Source organism: Nicotiana sylvestris, chromosome 3, assembly GCF_000393655.2.
Source record: "Nicotiana sylvestris chromosome 3, ASM39365v2, whole genome shotgun sequence".
NCBI classification, from domain to species: Eukaryota; Viridiplantae; Streptophyta; class Magnoliopsida; order Solanales; family Solanaceae; genus Nicotiana; species Nicotiana sylvestris.
Genome location: NC_091059.1, coordinates 112,047,542 through 112,059,546, shown reverse-complemented (window position 1 = coordinate 112,059,546; position 12,005 = coordinate 112,047,542). Strand labels below are relative to the sequence as shown.

General features: G+C 36.2%; 1 pseudogene; it reads right to left on the bottom strand.

The window, feature by feature from the left end:
- Window positions 1-9,455: 9,455 nt before the first annotated feature.
- LOC138887843 (uncharacterized protein At1g28695-like) lies at window positions 9,456-11,896 on the bottom strand (annotated as a pseudogene).
- Between the last annotated feature and the right edge of the window lie 109 nt (window positions 11,897-12,005).

Here is a 12,005-nt window from a genome sequence, read left to right as displayed (position 1 = left end):
TATGTGTTGAATGGAGTCATCATTATTTCTAAGAAAATCAAGGATAAATTGGAAGAAGGTAGATTGGCTAGCCATAGTTGAATTGGCATATTGGCTAGTGATCAGTTCCTTCAGCGTGATCAAGCTATGCAAGCGATTTGTGATAGTACGTGTGAGGCTTGTCGGCCTCCGTATTGATGTTATTTAGAAGTATTCTACTGTTATGGCCTGTTATGTGTCGGTGGATCCCGGAAGGGCTATGGTGGCTTAGTCTACTACTTAGAGATTTGCATATTCTATGCTTATGAGAATTCATCTGTGTGTTTTTATGGTTCTCATGGAGTGTGTTAAGTGAAAAGTTTTTATATGATGAAGTGTTGATCTGTTAGCGGTTCCGGAGTGATGATGAAAATCGTGTTCTATCGTATATTGGCATGATGGGTGCAGTGAGTGGAATGGAATTCGAAGTGAGGATCAAGGTTACAGTTCGGTATTGGCAAGAATGTCACGAGCTCGGATGAGCAGGAAAAGAGTTTTGATGTTTAAAGTAAGTTGGTATTGTCTTCAGCGTCACCTGAGATCGATGTTTTTGTGAAAAAGGATTTGCATCGTAGTTAAGGATTCTTGATATGCTTTATAACATTAGTATGACCGGTGGTTTTGATATATAGACCTATCATCTGTTACGGAAGGTTGTGGGAGTGTGCCCCACAGGAAGGTTGTATAAGTGTGGCATGTAGTCACTTGATTGATTGAAGAGTTAAACCAAGTATGAAGATTGTAGTAATGTCGTTAAATTTACAATTGATGCCTAGAGGGAACTCGGTTTATTGTGTTGTTGATTGTGGAGGATTACTCCAGTTATGATGGTTGTTTTGTGTGTTATGAGAAAAGGGGGCTTATTATGGACCCATGAAAGGTTAATGACCTAGTTCGGTGTGATCAGAATCAGCTTGAGGTTTGTGGATGGATTTAAATGTGAATATGGGCTCTATATCAGGCCAGATGTGTTCATTTCAGCAATGCTCTCCTTATGGAAGAGTAGTCGGGGTGTTATTTTGTCGCGAGCTATTTCATGTAATGATATATTACGACATGTGAGTTGCGAGACGGCTTGGTGAATTTCTTATGTGTTGAGATTCCGCGTAGAGATGATGTTATATGAGCAGGATGTCTCTCGAGATTCAGATCGTATATCGCACCTCAGTTGTGCTTGAGTTTTGTAGCCTAAGGCACTATATGTCTCCCCAGGGATGGTATTATGCACTTAGCGTGCTTGTGACCGATATTCGGTATTTTGTTGTAATGAGCAATTTAGCTCGATGTATATTTCCTTATGTGAATTCTATGTGTGGATCGGGTGGCACGCCGCCATGGGCATGTTATTTGGATCGGGTTGCACGCTGCAACAGTGTGATGTTGAGTACAGTTTTCTATATACTATTTTTGTATGCCTTGTTTCCTATTTTCTAAGGAAAGTCCATATTAGTGAGTGAGTTGAGTTGTTCCTTCCAGAGTTTGTTTTCCTTTTGTCACATTCGAGTTCATAGCCTATTGGCACATTGTGGCATCATATGAGACTTTTGATCATGTCCGGAGTGGCTTATTGCCTGAGCGGTTCGTACTGGGTGAGACGAGATCATTGGATTTAGGATCAGTGCAATCTGATTATATGAAGTATATTAAGGAGCTAAGACCATTATTTGGTTCAGAATGAGGTGATGGTTCTTGTCAGGAGTATAGACCCAATGATTTGTTGATTCGGTAGTTGGGTATGAATTTCTACACACCTCTTCCATCTTGGCGGTATTGTAAGAGTTAGAGCAAGACCTATGTAGGTCATGAGGTGCAATAGGAGCATCAGATTCGTAGAATTTCGACTAATTTGATAAGAGAATGTCATTGTGGTCCTATGAGTAAAGTGGTGCAAGGTGTGAGTTCAGCTAAGGTATGCAGCCATGTTTTGGTGCTGCGGGTAGTTATTGATACGGTGAGCGTATGTTAGAACAGGCCTGGCAGAGAATTCCGGATGTAGGAATTGGGCTCTAAGGCTTATTTGCTTAAGTGAAAAAAGGATATCTTCAGATTGATCGAGTTAGGGTGCCCAGCTGAGTTGTGGTAGCACGGGTAGGTGCTCGAGGTGTTAAATAGTGATTTCGGACAACCCCAACACAGTTCTTAGCACATTCAAGGACGAACGTATATTTAAGTGGGAGAGGATGTAACGACCCGACCGGTCGTTTTGAGCTCTAGCGCATCGTTCAGCAATTTGGGGCCATAAGCAGTTTCACTTTAGGTATTATGACTTGTGCGCACGGTCGAAATTGAATTTCGGGAAGTTCAGAGTTGATTTGGAAAGAGAATTCTCATTTCCGGAGCTCTAAGTTGAAAGAATTGACTAAGGTTGGATTTTTGAGTAAACGACCTCGGAATCGAGATTCGAAGGTTCCAACAGGTTTGTATGATGATTTCGGACTTGGGATTATGCCCAGATTGGGTTTTGAATGACCCAGGAGCATTTTGGCACCGATTGTGGAAGTTAGCATTTTGGAAGAAATTTCATAAGTTTGGGTTGAAGTGCATTTCAGTGTTATCGATGTCTATTTGGGATTCTGAGTCTAGGAGTAGCTCCGTATGGTGATTCTGGAGTTGGGAGTGCGATTAGAAGTGAATTCGGAGGTCCGCATGTCATTTTGGAGTCATTTGGCTAAAGATAGAAATTTAAAGATTTTTGGGATGTTTGACCGAGATTTTACTTTTTGATGTTGGGGTCGGATTCTGATTCCGAATGTTGGAGTAGGTCCATAATGGCGAATATGACTTGTGTGAAAAATTTGAGGTCAATCAGACGTGACTTGATAGGTTTAAATACCAAAAGTAGAAGTTTGAAATTTTAGAGTTCATTAAGCTTGAATTGGAGTGCGATTCATAGTTGTTTGATATGATTTGAGGCCTTGAGCAAGTCTGTAATGTGTTTTGGGACTAATAGGTATGATTGTTTGGGGTCCCGGAGGCCTCGGGTGGATTACGGATGGTTAACGAATCAAAAAATGGAATTTGGAGAAGGTTTGATGTCGCTAGTACTGGTATGAGCGCATTTGCGATGTTTTGGTCGCAAATGTGACATCACTTTGTGATAGGGAGCTCGCATTTGCGAACCTGGGGGCTGCTGAGGGGGTCGCATTTGCGAGGGGGCCATCGCTTTTGCGATGCTGTCATTCTTCGCATTTGCGAAGAATTTTGTCGCAAATGCGACCATGGCAGGGGAAGTTGGGCCTTGCATTTGCGGTGCCTATGTCGCAAATGCGACCATCGCAATTGCGAGCCGGGAGTCGCAAATGCGACTTCTGCGTCTGGTGCTGTGGCTTTTTATTCTGAGGCTTAGCCCATTTCCCTTATTTCCCACTTGGCCTTAAGCGATTTTTGAGAGCATTTGAGGAGGGATTCCATCATCATCAAAGAGGTAAGTAATTTCTACACATCATAAGTTAAATACATAGATTTTGGGTAGATTAACATGTGAAAATTAGGGAAAATCAAGGGTTTTAGATGAAAAGCCTAGAATTTGGTAAAAACAAGATTTAACCATGAAATTTGTTAGGGAATGGAGTAAAAATCCTATATTCTTGATCCTTAGGTTATGGGTAACAATTTTCTTCACAAATTTTTGGAATCCGGGCACGTGGGCCCGAGGGCATTTTGGTCAACTTTTCGAGCGGAGATGGGAACTTATATAATTTGAATTGTTACAAGTATTAGAGTGAGTTTTTATTGGTTTGCCCGTTGTTTGAATAGTTTTAGGGCGTTGTGCATCAATTGGAGTCGTTGGAAGGGCTTGGAAGCCGGTTATGGAAATTTTGGAGCGAGGTGAGTCTCCTTTCTAATCTTGTAAGAGGGAATTGTCCCCATAGGTGAAATAATTGGTTATGTGCTCCTATTTGTGGGGGCTACGTACGCACGAGGTGACGAGAGTCCGTGCGTAGCTTCTATTATGTGTAAGTCCGGGTAGTCTAGGACCCAAAAACATGCTATACTTGAAATATTTGTAACCTTGTTGACAGTTTGAATTGCTTAAATCATATCGGATTAATAAATGAATTTCTAAAAAGATTTAAACTTCATTTTCAAAATCTTTAAAAGAGAATTGGCGTTTCTTTGGATAATTGTTCCCTGTTGACTTCTTTATTGACTGTCTGTGTGTGTTTAATTTCGGAACGGGCCGAACGCCTTGGTAGATTAAATAGATGCATCTATGAGTCGCGCCATTCGACCCTCTGGTAGTGCATAGTTTAAATATTGTTGGATCGGGTCGTACGACCTCGACATGATTTGCGCATGCTTATATTGCTTGCCTTGAAATTTATTGATATTGATATTTGCTCTCCCCAACTTGAGATAATAGTTAATTAATAGATTATGAATACGGAGATTTTTAATATAAAAAGGAACTTTTACTTGTTCGTGACTTATTTGAAAATACTGTCGTTCTTAATAAATTCATGATTATTTGCATTAATAATATATTACTATTGGACCACTAGTAAGTGTCGAAGTCGACCTTTCGTCTCTACTTCTTCGAGATTAGACGGGATACTCATTGGGTACACGATGTTTTCGTACTCATACTACATTTGCTGTGCATTTTTGTTGCATAGGTTTATGTGTGTCTAGTGGCTTAGTGGCATAGCGACATGGTTGATACGGAGACTTAGATGAGTTGCATTTATCGAGACGTCCGTAGCTAGTAGAGTCTCCTTCAGAGTATTGTACTGTATTTTCATTTCTGTACACTTGTATTCCGGACAGTTACTGTATTTTATTTCATTCCCCAGTAATTGCTATGTACTTGTGACACCGGGTTCTGGGATGTCTATGGGTTTATTCAGAAATTTAAAATTGTCAAATGTTTCATTATTTATTCAGTGGAATTTATTATGTATTGTTTAAACGTATAAAATTAGTGATTTCAGAAATATTTAAAACGAGAAGTTACTAGTTATTTGTAATTGGCTTACCTGACAATGGTGTCCGATGCCATCACGACCCTTAGTGGATTTTGGGTAGTGACAATCGTTCACTTCAAGAATTGCCTAGCAATGCAAAAGGACCCTTTCTCCTTGATAAATGACAACTTCCTAGTATAAGGACAAAGTATGAAAAATTTAATTTCTTTGTGAGTTAATTTTGTTCATAGGTCTTAGAAGGAGGGTATATATATATATGAACCTCCTGTCCTTTTTTTTCTTTTTTTTTTTGGGTGATTGCTCATCGTTGTTGTATTTTGTGAGGTCAGGTCTAGTCCCTCTCTTGCGCTTTTTTGAATACAACACAACCTAGACGGTTGTCTGGACAACTTTACTTTAAAAAAAAAAAAGAGAAATACCAAAATGGGAAAAGAAAGATGAAATCATGAAGCAGAGGATCTTACAAGCAGTATTACTATTACTACTATATATAAAAGGGAGTTGATAGGACGAACGCTGCAGTAAAAGTTTGTACAAAAAGTAGTGTAAGGTGTACTAAAATGTTGGACCTAATTCATTTGTGAATAAACACGTGTTATATACGTGTACATCTTTAAACATGGTATAACAAATACTATTGGTTTTACCATTCATTAGTGTCTCGAGTTGTTTCTTTTGTTGGGTCTAATTTTTGTCCTCTTTCTTCAATTTTCCCTTCATTTGTGTCTCTCTGTGTTTTCTTCATATTTGTTTTTTGTATCGCTTTGTAGGTTGAAGAGTCTTCTTACTGAATACTGGACGATCTTGCGCTCCTTCATGAGAAGACAGAGGAATATTCTAGTATTTGCTAAAGTTGCTAACTATTTACTGAAACTGATACATGTTAAATAATTTTCTTGCTATTTAGACAATATCTATAGTTTCCTTGCTGCTTATCCTTTTTTTTTTGTTTAATGCGCCAAGTTCTTGATAATAAGACTTTGGTAGGTATATATTAGTTTTTCTACTCTATTGGATAATGGCAGTAATTGTCTCTAATTTATCCATGCATGCTACGAAATTAAGTCTAGGTTCATGATTTTGAATATTTTCTGGATACAAATATATTTTTTTGGGTAACTAAACTTAATACGTTTTCCTTCCTCTTCAATTATGAAAATCCAACTGATTACACACCAAATTTCATGTTCCGTTCTTTTCACTTTGTCAATTATTCAAGTGATCCTTTTTTAACTAATTATTCAGTTGCAATGTTTCCATTTCTTGGTATTGCAATCAAAAGGTAGAGCAATTGGGAGAAGAACCTATATTTCAAGAAATTACTGTGCTTGGGTTCCATTAAAAAAATAAGTTTTATAAATAGCTATAGAAACAACTACCACATGGTACTTGATCTTGTTTGTCAAATCTGAGTGTGAGAGGGAATACTTGAGTATGATCAGCCATTTCAGATTGAAATCATGTAAATATTTTTCTTGTTTAATTTTTAATTTCTATTTTGTTCTTAAGAAGATGGATCTGGAATAGTGAGATTTCCCTTTTTATGTTCTTTCTTGTGACTACTTTGGTAACATATCATTCATATGAATGATTCTCACTATTACAGTACTGTACATCATGTGCACCATGTTTGATGAATGCTTGAAATGACTGAATAATTGTTATTTCTTTAATTTTTTGCAGGTGTTTTACAACATGTCATCTATCTTTTAGGAGTCCAACAAGTACATTATCTACTTCTACTTGACATCATTGTTAAATAATATATATGTTGTATTTGTCTTTTGTATAAGAAATGAGTATGTTAGAGATGTACTCCAGTTGCTAACATGTGTTTTCTATTGCATTGTTGCTATTGTTTGTCTAATTTTCTGTTAACAAGAAAAATTAGCTATGACTTATAGATATTCAAAGTTATAATACCTTTCATTTGCTAGCATGTGTATATGAAATTGTTGGCTGAGTAAGGTTAGAAAGCCTAGAAAGAGGAATGAAAATGGTATAAAATATCTTAGGATATGCCATTAGACTCCCTTATGGATTGTGGGGTTGGTTGTAATCTTAGAGCAATATAAGAAAAGATGTCTGCCTTGGTTTTGGGGTTGAGTCCTATTAAGAGGCTTGGAAAATATTGAAATCCCATGACTGCAACTGCTATCACAGAACCTATGTCGATGTTATTTGGCACAATAATTATATTGACAACCTCAACAAATAGGAAAGTAGTAAGGTTTTTGGAACTTGTTAGTTGATACAAGGTACGAAGAGTCACCTGACTTGAAAGTATAATGCAGACCTGCATAAGAGATTCTATAGAAAATTGGCATGGATAGAAGTGTTTGGATCACAATTATAACCTACACTGCTTGGTGCAACTTGTGCATATCATAGATGTTGATTGCAGGAGAGGAATATGAAGAAGAATGGGGAGCACATCATTGAAAGATAAAAATAAAATGAGCGGCATCAAGGTTTTTCTGCTACATTGTAGCATTACAAAGCTTATGAAGTTGTTGAACATGTATGTAACGAATGTGGAACCAAAGTCGCTCTTTTCCATCAGCCGCAAGGAAAAACATGCAGTTCTATTATGGTTTGTTTTGCATGTGTTAATCATACAAATAAAGGTGAGTTTATTTGTTATTCTTATTATCTGTGAGAGTGTGAATTAAATATTTGAATTTCTGCCTTTCATGGCCATAGGCATAAAATAGAAATTTCATCTGATATGAGTTGGTTCAAATGAGTACCTAAAACTATCCTTTTTCGGGCAAAGCTAGCATAGGTTTGATAGCTCTTATCTTATCTTGCAAAGTGAGCGTCGTTCGAATGCAAGGATCTTGTAGCCAATCTTACTTCTGTAAAAGTAAAATGGGACTTAGCTTTTGGGTGGCATCCTGTTGAAAAGACATGTTTTAGATATTTTTACATCACATATATGGTCTTTCAGTCCCCCAACAATAATCAGATGCACCATCGATTATAAAGATCTAACAATGTACAACAGGATGTCCTCTTTTAAAAATTCTCTTTTGTGATTTAGTAGTACTTATGACTTGCTAAATTAACACCATATATTATAGTTCGTCAATATTCATTCTGCTAGCTTGTTACAGAAAATTCCATTGTCAGAATAGTCACGAAGATGCTACCTAAAAAGCCGATAGAAATGACAACTTAAAAATTTTGAGAACTCAGAATTGTAGGACATGAGCAATGCTTGAAATTTTTCTTTTTGCATATAGTCTTATTGATATAATCGTGTATTTTTTACTCTTTGGTTCTTGTAGTATTTCTCTTATCTTTAACAAACTGGGTAGTTTACTCACCCGGGTTACTTTGTGCAGCTTTTTCTCTGTTTTTGACTTAACATTGTATTTTCTTTTAATAATTTTCAACAAATACCTACTTGGTAGTAATTTATTCTACAACATGTTACACTTATCTATTTGCAGTAAAGTCATTTTAATTATCAGTAAAACTATCTTGCTTGGTTTCATCATGAAATTGACAGGTCCTGTGATATGTTCGTCAAAGGAGTTAAAAAAAGAAAGCTCATGCAAGAGCATAAGCGGGTAAGCTAATCAATCTTCAGAGTTGATGCATCGATCTGCAGAGTAGATGCATCACCTTATGTTCAATATTATTTCATGGAAGATAAAGAGCGTACCTACTTGCAAACGCTCAATTCTCTAAATGTAGATATTTAGTAATCTTTGGATATATTGTGAAGTTTTGTTCCTCGATAAACTTAACAATGTTGATCCTTTTTCCTTTAATTCCGTTAAAAGCTTGAAATCTTTAGTTAGAAGGAATGGGAGCTATTTGGCCTTGAACATTTCTTGCAACCTTATAGCTGTATTTATAAAAGTTGAAACCAAAGTGACAAAGAAAAAAGGGATGTCTATTAGCTTGATTGATGCATGACTTATTGTATCAAAAAACATATTGTTAAGTCTTGACTTTGCTATCAGTATTTTCCTTGAAAGCTGTATGATTTCTACACAACCTTTGTGATCAAGATAGAGTCTGAGAAATTAGAATCCCCTGTGATCAAGAGGCAAAGGCTGAGAAATGAGAATTGTTTTTGTTTTTGCAGATCAAGGATTCTTCAAATGCACAAAGTTTTACTTACATAATGAGCTTGATTTGTGTCCTTGTATCTAAACTAACATTCTATGACAAACACTATTTACACTAGAACCAAAAAAATTACAAAAGAATATTATTAACTAAAATTGTTGGGCCCGGGCTAACCATATCTAGTTCCAGTAGAAATGAAGGTACTTAGACAAATAGTATGTGAAGAATCAAACGTGACATTAAGCTATTGCAAGTACTTAGACAAATAGTATGTGAAGAATCAAACGTGACATTAAGCTATTGCAAGTACTTAGACAAATAGTATGTGAAAAATATTTCCTTCTTATTATGCACTAATCACAAATAATGATACACTGCCTAGCTACAAATCAAAAAATTGAATTTGACCATAATTTGTAATCATAATTGTTAAATTCTCAGAAGAAAATCATAAAAAAGTTGATCATTCCAGGAATTGTGACAATGATCATGAGGCGTCCATTGAAACGTCAATGTCTCATTTGTAGCGGCACTCATAAACCTCTTCCAATCATAAACCACTGCTATCAAATCAGCCATTTTGGCACCAATACCCCGGCAACAGTTGGAATGAACAGTCGCGACGGCCCTAACATCTTTACTATTTTGACAAAATCCACTAAAATAAACAGTGTCTAAGAACCACCTTTAAGGCCTAACTTTCGAAACTCTCCTCCGCTCATTAAGTTGTGCAGATCGAACATCCTGTTCTTTCAATCCGGTGGAATTGTCTTTCTTCGCGTACCCACGCATCAAACAATGCAATGGAATTGTTGTTTGATCTGATCATGTAGAAGCCTGTGTTAATAGGGTTTGCGTCGGACCATTGGTCGCCGTTGAATCTGTCTGTACTAATCTGCATGTCTATGGCTTTGTTCAGGCTCAACTTTGGGAATGGATTTCTTAGCCATAATACATCGATCAGTGTCGTGGTCAGCACGAAAGAAATAGTCAGCTAATGGAGTTTGACAAATGTACTTTGAATGAACAATACCTGTAATTTTTCACAGAATGCATATGGGATTGTGTAATAACTAATTAGCAAAAAAATAAGAAGTTACACGTATAACTTAAATCCTGTAAATTCATGGTCTGGTTTTCAACCTAAAAGCCCTCGAATTTCCATTGTAATATGAACGTACCGTGAAGATGAAGTTGTAACCTCGCTTAAGAACATCACCTAAGAACAAAGTTCTTCTCCACATCATCTTGATAAAATCTTCAGACATGTACAGTTTCTATATGTCCATCGCAACTATCAACAGCTGTTTGATTTATAACTCCCCAGTGCTTTCTCCAAGCAAATTAAAAACCATCCAAGAAAATATCCAGCATCGGCTTATCTCCCTCTACGTATGCTTTATTTATAACAGTAACTATTACCGTCTTGTCCTCCGTCGCTGCTCCGGCCAAAGCTAGTTCAAGGTCATCTCCATTAGGTTTTTATGTAAGAAAGATTGTTTATTATATTTGAAGGTTGGCATATGGAGTTCCGCAAAGGAAAGAGAGCTAAATTACCGCTTTTACATGAAGAGCTGATGAGGAGAATAAGCAGCAAACCAAAGGTTAGTAGTGCATACAGAATATAGTGACTAGTTTTTGACCGGGTTCTTAAAATCCATTGTTGTGTGGCTGTTTAACGCTCCAACTTACATTTTACTTGACATTGGTTTTTACTACTGTTTAGTTTGTTCAACTATATATATATAGTGAGGAATCCGAGTGGCTTACTATTCTATTCATTCACAAATTTTGGCACAGTATTCTGTTCAAATTGGAGAAAGAAATATGTTCAAATTGTGTGACCTACTTTATCAATAGACATTTATCCATAGTATCTTTTAGTAACTAATTCAACATATCTTATAAATGCCATGTGAATAGTACCGCGTGATAGTTCTTTACACTTTAACACTTTTTTTAAAATTAAATATCATTTGAATGTACCACGTGGAACTCTTTAATTAGTTTCATGTTAAAGTTCTGGCGAAAGATTTAGAGTCAAACAAACTTGACTTTCCTCTAATACGAAAACGAAATATTTTATGTGGGGAGCGAAAGCTTTTTCTCATTATTTATATAGTGTTATTGCGAAAGGGCACCGCCAATTAATAGAGATGATTGCTTCCAATACTATAACATAAATCACTTGATTTTCCTGTAAGTGCTCCAAACACGATGCAGGTAAAAAGAAAAAATTACAACAAAATACACCTTGATATCACACCATAACAAAAAATGACCCATATTTTTATATTTTACCCGACCTAATCCATATTATACATATTTTGAAAGCACTAGCAAATTCAAAATCTGTTTCTTACGACCATTACTTCTAAAAGCTATGGAGTTAAATCTATGTTCTCAAAACCATTGCTTTCACTCTCTTTTCTTCTCACATCTTCTACATATGCTTCAAGGGGCCGTCTGCCATTATTGCTTCTCCCCTGTGTCACCTGGTTGCAATGTAAGAAAATTGAAGATGCAACATTCCACCATCGAAAGCCATACAAAGCTTTGCTTTCAAAAATAAGTTTTTTTGAGTTTGTTAGTTGTTTGGATTGAGTGTTATTCCAATTGATTGAAAATGTCAAAAGGAGTTCAAAATTTAATTTTGAAGTGATTTGGAGTATATTTGAGTAAGATTTAAGTTAAATTTCAGAAAAATGCAAGGAAGAAGACGAAGTTAGTTTTTTTTTTGTATAATCTTGTATAATAGTGTATATGAGTGTATAAACATATCTTATACACCTTTATACAAGCATCTGTAGACGAACTTCTTTCACGATTTTCAGTAGCAATTCTTGTTCAAAATCAGTCCAAATCTCCATTAAATGACTTCAAAATTTATATACAACCTATTTATACTATTTTTAACAATTCTAGATAATACCCACTCCAAATTTCTCACAAAATCAAATTCGGAATCTAAACCCACAT